The sequence below is a fragment of the Rhineura floridana genome, chromosome 11 (genome assembly GCF_030035675.1).
Source record: "Rhineura floridana isolate rRhiFlo1 chromosome 11, rRhiFlo1.hap2, whole genome shotgun sequence".
NCBI classification, from domain to species: Eukaryota; Metazoa; Chordata; class Lepidosauria; order Squamata; family Rhineuridae; genus Rhineura; species Rhineura floridana.
The window spans coordinates 29289188-29297614 of NC_084490.1; the positions used below are offsets into that span (position 1 = coordinate 29289188).

The 8427-nt window shown below is 44.3% G+C and overlaps 1 long non-coding RNA gene across 1 annotated transcript; it reads left to right on the top strand.

Annotated features, from left to right (window-relative positions):
* The first annotated feature begins 286 nt into the window (after positions 1-286).
* Positions 287-6716, top strand: LOC133366990 (uncharacterized). The gene is made up of 5 exons (XR_009758496.1): positions 287-371; positions 3516-3728; positions 4019-4526; positions 5662-5788; positions 6626-6716. It is a non-coding gene; the product is annotated as an uncharacterized LOC133366990 (long non-coding RNA).
* The last annotated feature ends 1711 nt before the right edge of the window (positions 6717-8427 follow it).

Genomic DNA, 8427 nt, shown 5'->3' on the forward strand with positions numbered 1-8427 from the left:
ATAAAGTCAAAGTAAATATGTATCTTCTTTCATGTATTACTGAAACCTGGGTGGGGGAGCAGGGCTGGCCAGACATAACCCAGCTATGCCTACCCAGATATTTGGTGCAGACTGAAAGAGATGGGGAGAAGGAGTTGTTTTGTTCCAGCAATGTTCATTCTCCTTCATCAAGGAACCCCTTCTCCTTATACGGCGCGGGACCACAGTACCTGGCGGAACGCCTCTCCCGATATGAACCTACCAGTTCACTACGTTCAACATCAAAGGCCCTCCTCCGAGTTCTGACTCATAGAGAGGCTCGGAGGGTTGTAACAAGATCTAGGGCCTTTTCAGTGGTGGCCCCCGAATTATGGAACAGTCTCCCCGACGAGGTATGCCTAGCGCCTACACTTCTATCTTTCCGGCACCAGGTCAAAACCTTTTTATTTTCCCAGGCATTTTAATATGTTTTATTAGTTTTTAATATGTACCAGATTGTTTAATTGTTTAATATTGTTTATATGTTTGCCTTTTAGTGTTTTTATGTGATTTTATTGTATTTTACCTACTGTTGTGCACCGCCCAGACAGCCTTCTGGCTGTGGGTGGTATAAAAATTGAATAAAATAAAATAAAAATAAAATATAGTGGGACTGGGGTGCCTTCATCTGGTGTTGGAGTAAGGTGGTAAGGAGGAAAGAGATGCTGTTAGTGTAACTGTTCCCTGGGAAGGTGGCTGAATGGTCTCTGGAGGAGCCCAGGATAGTGAGATGAGTGGGGCAATGAAAACAAAGGTCCACACCAGGAGCAAGAAGATCCTATTGTTTCCTGGTATTCTAACAATCTACGATTGATCTATGGTTGATGTAGATAAACAAACACTGGAAAATCTCACCCTAGGGCTAACCAGATAAATGTTAGGACATATAATCATGCCTGTCACATGATGGTGAAGGGTGCAAAGAATTTGTACTTCAATGCATCCATCCCACCTTTAAGGAGTTGACCGGAACAATTTTCCCATGTGGTCTGGAGATTGGTTGCCCCAGAATGGGGGAGGGGGCTGAAGCACACTAAGTAGGTGCAATAATAATAATAATAATAATAATTTAATTTATATGCCGCCTATCTGGCCGATGGCCACTCTAGGCGACGTACAATTTAGTTGCAATAAATGCATCATAATAAAATACACATAAAATACATATAACAATAAAACTATGAATAAAGAACAATAACAGTTCAGAGAATAGGCAATTAGTCCTAAAAAATTAACCCTCCCCGGAAGTCCCAAAGGCCTGTCTGAAGAGCCAGGTCTTCAAGGCTTTGCGGAATACATTCAGAGAAGGGGCATGCCGAAGATCATACGGGAGGGAGTTCCAGAGAGTGGGGGCCGCCACTGAAAATGCCCTCTCTCTAGTCCCCACCAACCTAGCTATTTTAGTTGGTGGGACTGAGAGAAGGCCCTGAGTGGCTGATCTTGTCGGGCGGCATAATTGGTGGCGCTGGAGGTGCTCCATCAGGTAAACTGGGCTGAAACCGTGTAGGGATTTAAAGGTTAATACCAACACCTTGAATTGAGCCCGGAAAATAACTGGAAGCCAGTGTAGATCGAACAACACTGGGGTGATATGTTCCCAGCGGCGACAATTTGTGAGTAGTCGAGCCGCAGCATTTTGTATCAGTTGTAATTTCCGGACTGTTTTCAAGGGTAACCCCACGTAGAGCGCATTACAGTAGTCTAAACGAGAGGTGACCAGGGCATGTACTACCAGTGGGAGCTGGTGAACAGGGAGGTAGGGTTGCAGCCTACGAATGAGGTGTAATTGATACCAAGCTGCCCGGCTCACTGCCGAAATCTGAGCCTCCATGGACAGCTTGGAATCAAGAACAACCCCAAGGCTGCGGACCTGGTCCTTTAGGGGCAATCTCACCCCGTTGAACGTCAGGTCAACATTTCCCAACCTTCCCTTGTCTCCCACAAGCAGCACCTCAGTCTTATCGGGATTTAACTTCAACCTGTTCCTTCCAATCCATCCACTCACGGATTCCAGGCACTTGGACATGGTCTCCACAGCCAACTCTGGCGAAGATTTAAACGAGAGATAGAGCTGAGTGTCATCCGCATATTGGTGACACTGCAGCCCAAATCTCCTAATGATTGCCCCCAGCGGCTTCATATAGATATTAAATAGCATGGGAGAGAGGATAGAGCCCTGTGGCACACCACAATCGAGAGGCCAAGGGTCTGAAACCTCCTCCCCCAATGCTACCTGTTGATGCCTATCGGAGAGAAAGGAATGGAACCACCGTAATACAGTGCCTCCTATTCCCAATCCCTCCAGGCGATGTAGAAGGATACTGTGGTCAACAGTATCAAAAGCCGCTGAGAGATCGAGGAGGACAAGAAAGGTGAATTCTCCCCTATCTAATGCCCTCCTCATATCATCAACCAGAGCGACCAAGGCTGTTTCAGTTCCATGTCCAGTCCTGAAACCCGATTGGTATGGATCCAGATAATCCGTTTCATCCAAGTGTGTCGACAACTGATTAGCCACCACTCGCTCAATGACCTTGCCCAGGAATGGTAAATTCGAAATTGGGCAAAAGTTATTCAAAACCTGGGGATCCAAGGAGGACTTCTTTAAGATGGGCTTTACAATTGCCTCCTTGAGGGCTAATGACATTACACCCTACTTCAAGGATGCATTGACCACCGCCTTGATCCCCTCGCCCAGTTTCTCTTTGCAGCTCACGAGGAGCCACGATGGACAAGGATCATTTAGACAGGTGGTAGGCTTCACAGTCGAGAGCACCTTGTCCACATCCTCAGAAGGGAGAGGCTGAAATTGATCCCATTTGACCGGGTTGCAACTGGCCAACTCTGATTCATTCACTGCATCCACGGCGTACAGGATCGAGCTTCGTAAATGTTCGATTTTGTCAGCAAAGTGCTTTGCTAATTTGTCACAGGAGGCCTTGGACTGTTCCAAGAGTTTCTGAGCAACTGGACAAAGTCGCTCAACTTCATAGTGATATAGATGTCAGCATTGCAATGAATCCAACTGAGGTTCCAATGTAATATCTAGTGATGGGTTATGGGACCATTACCAGTTGATAGGGGCTGATGATGTTGATAGGATATTTGCATCAATGCATCCTGTCACTTTTTGTATGGATCACTGCCCTTCCTGGCTGGTTAAAGCCATCTGGAGTGAGGTGACCAGGTGGGTCAAGGGTGTTGTGAATGCATCACTGCATGATGAGGTGGTACCAGCCACCCTTGAATAGGTGGCAGCATACTAGCCCCTCAAAAAGCCCATCCTGGGCTCAATGGTGTTTGACAACTACTGGCTAGTCACCAACACCCCATTTTTGTGGAAGGTAGTGGAATGGGGGTGGAAGACCAATGCAAGTGTTCCTGGATGACACCAATTATCTGGATCCACTTCAGTCTGACTTTAGTCCTGGTTTAGGAACAGAATTGGTGTTAGTCACCCTGATGGATGACTTTTCCAATTTGCTTTCCCAATTTAGCTCAACTCTTTCCTGGAAAACATCCATTTTAACAATGGTGCTGGGCATGAAATCTTGATTGAAAATAGGAGAATCTCAGCTGGCTATGATATCATCAACTGGATCCATGTCCCCAATGGCAAATACCAGATATTTCAAGTTGGGCATATTTCAGCAAGCCATGAGTTCACCATCAATGAGGATGCCATTGTGTGGAGTAACAGTTTTAACCAGGTAGGGAAAAACTACACATCTCAAGTCCCCATAACTGGAACAATCCTGTTCTCCCGATATTGTTTGCATGCCTCATGTTGGATAACCTTCAGTCAGTGTTAGCAACTTTGGGACCAATAAAACCAACCCTCTCCAATAAATTTAGTCTCCTGCTGAAAACCATGCATGTGTGTTTGTATGCTTGCACCATGCACACACTAATGTTGATAAATATGCCATGTTTTTGTTACAACAAGATGGAATGAATGAAACTCGGGTGATGAATATTTTCTCATTTGTTTTTGTATTAGAAAAAGAAACAACATATAAACAAAGAGTTTGGGCATGTGGAGAAGAGTTAAGATCTACGTCTTTGAACATGGTCGAACATTAAGTACAAAAAAGAAGCAGAAATCGCCTCTTCAAAAGTGCCAAAAAGAGAGTGTGAAAAATTGATTTGTACTAAAAGATAAAACATGAAGAGTAGTAGTAGATTTGGAAGTATATCCAATGAGGTTAACCAAATTGACATTACAGTAGGGCCCCACTCATGCATTGGGTTACGTTCCAGACACCTGCCGAAAAGTGAAACCCGCCGAAAAGTGGAACTCATTCAATAGAATGGCGCCCAATGCCCGAAAAATGCCGTAAAAGCAGAACAAGCACCATATGTGGGTCCTTACTCTAATTGAAAGCCACCGTATTAACAGAACGCCGAAAAGCAGGCCGCAGAAAAGCGGGGCCCTACTGTATAAATAATTGAAAATAATCAGTTATGACTGTTCCCATTTTTCCCTCTCCCCTCCACAAACATATCAGGTAATTTCTCTTTCACCCATAATGCTATATTGATTAAAATATATATTTTTGGAGAAGCTGCAGACCATATCAACCAAATTAACCATATTCAAACCAAGCGGGTAGGTGAGGATTTAACTACTTCTGGTAGTAAAAGATCTCTCCAGTTCCTGGACATGTCATTCAGCCTCTGGCTGTGGCTCCCCACCAAGGATGGAGAAGAAATTCTCCTTACTTGCTCAGTGAGCCTTGGGTGAGGACCCAGATGGAACATCCAGGTTCCACTGTACTGACATTCACTCAAATGCTCAAGTCAGGTCACCCCAGGCATCCAGTACTGGCAGCTCCCCAAAAGGTGCCTTAACCCCACAATATCTCCGTATACATCCTGTTTACCCCCCACCTTCCTCACCTGCCAATTGAATCAACCCCCTAGAAGGATGAAGTAGACAAAACAGGAAGGATCTGAAAGAGATAATCAAACCAAAAAATTCCTACTGATTCCCTAATCGGTGGCTAGCAAAGACCATACTACATAGGGACAGTGGGCACACAGAAAACAATGAAGAGGAAAAGTTGGGGTGATGCTGGCTTTTAAGCCATGCTCTCCCCCTTCCTGTTTTGGCCTCTAGTCCACGTGGAGGCCTTCACCCTCACCCCCTCCCTTTGTGAGTCAAACCACCTCTTTCCAAATGGTGAGAGTGGAGGCAAACAAGTCCACATTGAATGCAAGAATGATATTCTCCCTATTGGTTCACAGACATACTCTAGATCCAGTTTTAAGTGCATTTCTACTGAACCTTTGATGGTGGGTTAAGTTTTGATGGTGGGTTAATGTGGAATTAGAACTGTTTGGTGTATTCAGAACATATTTCGTTTGGTAAAGGCCTTCAGAATCATTCTTCAGAAGTAGCATTTTGTTAAATCATTCCTGAAAATCAACATTTGAAATATTTTCAAACTGTGAAAGTATCATTGCTTTTCGATGCTTTGTGAAATAAAATTATAGTGTGTACTTCCTCTGTTATTTGAACCATATCACAGAAGGGAAACAGATCTCCTTTCGTTAATTCCAAGTGTGGGTTTTCCACATTTCTATACTGCTATAATGTTTATAAAGGCTGGTGCTATATCCTTTCCTCTTTCTTATCATTAGACAAAGCCTCATTCCCAGTGTGTTGAGAGATGTCACTTTGGAGATCACAGGATGGTTCGGGAGGGGGAACCCATTTGCTGTTATGACTGCACTCCATGTCCAGAAGACATGTTTTCTAATGAGATAGGTAAGTGAGAGGGCACAGATTTGCCTCAGGATCTGTTCAAACAGCTATATATTCTCACAAAAATATTTTTAATTTGATCTATTATTTGAACAATTGTCAAGTGAAAGAAATCTGGTATATCAACGGAACTCTAGTCATTGCTGCCAAATATATTTTGCATTGCTGCTGCTGCTTATTTCAGAAACCATTCAACATAATCAACCATGTAAGTGCAAGCATAATTGGTACCTGAAACTTCTACCATATCTAATGCAAGTAGACACCATTATTTAGCATTAATTACCTCTGGAAATAATAGAGGCAGTGTCCAGCAAGCATCTTCCTCTGGTAATCTGTTTAAATGTGCATTTCCTGGAAAACATCCCCCCCTTTCCTGATGGGTATGGAAGGAAGGATCTGACTGTTTTGGTGCTCTCGGTTTTCTCATTTTTGAATCTTAAATTCAGGAAAACATTATTAGCAGCATCTATTATTTTTCAGATTTTCCCCACCTTCTTATTCTACAAAATACATGTTAGTTGATAACAGGTGTTATGAAATTGTCCCAAGAGTGGTGGGAATGTGAGACTATCTTGTACTTTTGTCCCTATTTGCTTCTGTGTCTTTTCTTATTCAGTTTGTAATCCTGATGGCAGAGCCTCTCTCATAATTTTAATTGATGTGACTGGCTTTGGGTCACTGCTGCTCTCACTTTGGTGTCATCTCCTTTGTTAAATACATGTCAGCATGTTGAATGGAATGGGTGCAATTATTGTACAGCATGAAGTATGGATTTCTTCATCACTGCATCATTATATAAACTGATGGACTGACTCAATGTTTATGTATCCCTTTCAGATGCAGTCCATTGTGTCAAGTCCCTGAAGATCAATATCCAAATGAAAACAAGGACCAATGTATCCCCAAGTTTATAACTTTCCTAACCTACGATGAGCCCTTAGGAATCACTTTAACTTCAGTTTCTATTTCCTTTTCTTTGATCACACTTTTTGTGATCCAAACCTTTCTAAGGAACTGGAATACTCCAACTGTAAGAGCCAACAACCAGAACCTCACCTGCCTTCTTCTCATCTCCATCCTGCTTTGCTACCTTACTTTCCTTATTTATTTATTTTTATTTATTTTTAAAACTTATATACCGCCCGACTAGCAATAGCTCTCTGGGCGGTGAACATAAATACAATAAAATACAATATGGTACAAAAAAACATCACAATCTAAAATCAAAATATCACAGTCTATAACAGCAAAGGCTTAGAATCAAGTTTCAGACATTACAATACATTAACAAAAATAAAATTAGAAATTAGAATTAAAATGCCTGGGATTAAAGGAAGGTTTTAACCTGGCGCCGAAAGGATGACAGTGTCGGCGCCAGGCGGACCACCTCAGGGAGACTATTCCACAGTTCGGGGGCCACCACTGAGAAGGCCCTTGATCTTGTCACCACCCTCCGGGCCTCCCTATGAGTCGGAACCCGGAGGAGGGCCTTCGTAGCAGACCGTAGTGTACGAGCCGGTTCATAGCGGGAGAGGCGTTCCGACAGGTATCAAGGTCCCGCGCCGTATAAGGCTTTATAGGTTAGTACCAACACTTTGAATTTAGCCCGGAAGCATATTGGGAGCCAGTGCAAGCGGGCCAAGACAGGTGTTATATGGTCAGACCGCTTCGTTCTTGTTAGCAGTCTGGCCGCCGCATTTTGCACCAGCTGTAGCTTCCGAACAGTCTTCAGAGGTAGCCCTACATAGAGCGCATTACAGTAATCCAGACGTGAGGTTACCAGAGCATGTACTACTGATGTAAGGTCCTCCCTACTCAGATAGGGACGTAGCTGGGCTACCAACCGAAGTTGGTAGAACGCATTCCGTGCCACCGCGGCTACATGAGCCTCGAATGACAGGGAAGAGTCTAGAACGACTCCCAGACTACGGACCTGTTCCTTCTGGGGGAGTGTAACCCCATCCAGGACAGGATATGTATCCACCACCTGATTGGAAAACCCATCCACCAACAGCATCTCAGTCTTATCAGGACTGAGTCTCAGTTTGTTAGTTCTCATCCAATCCATTGTCGCGTCCAGGCAACGGTTTAGCACATCGACCGCCTCACCTGCAGAAGATGAAAAGGAGAAGTAGAGTTGCGTGTCATCAGCGTACTGGTGACAACGCACTCCAAAACTCCTGATGATCGCACCCAACGGCTTCATATAGATGTTGAAAAGCATGGGAGACAAAACTGAGCCCTGCGGGACCCCACATTGGAGTACCACGGTGTCGAGCACTGTTCCCCAAGCACTATCTTCTGGAGACGGCCCGCCGAGTAGGAGTGGAATCACTGGCACGCAGTGCCTCCAACTCCCAACTCCGCAAGCCTCTCCAGAAGGATACCATGGTCGATGGTATCAAAAGCTGCTGAGAGATCAAGGAGAATCAACAGAGTTACACTCCCTCTGTCTCTCTCCCGACATAGATCATCAAACAGGGTGACCAAGGCCATCTCAGTGCCAAACCCGGGCCTGAAACCCGATTGAAATGGATCTAGATAATCGGTTTCATCCAATAGCGCCTGGAGCTGGTCAGCAACCACTCGTTCCAAGATCTTGCCCAAAAATGGAACATTTGCCACTGGTCTGTAGCTGC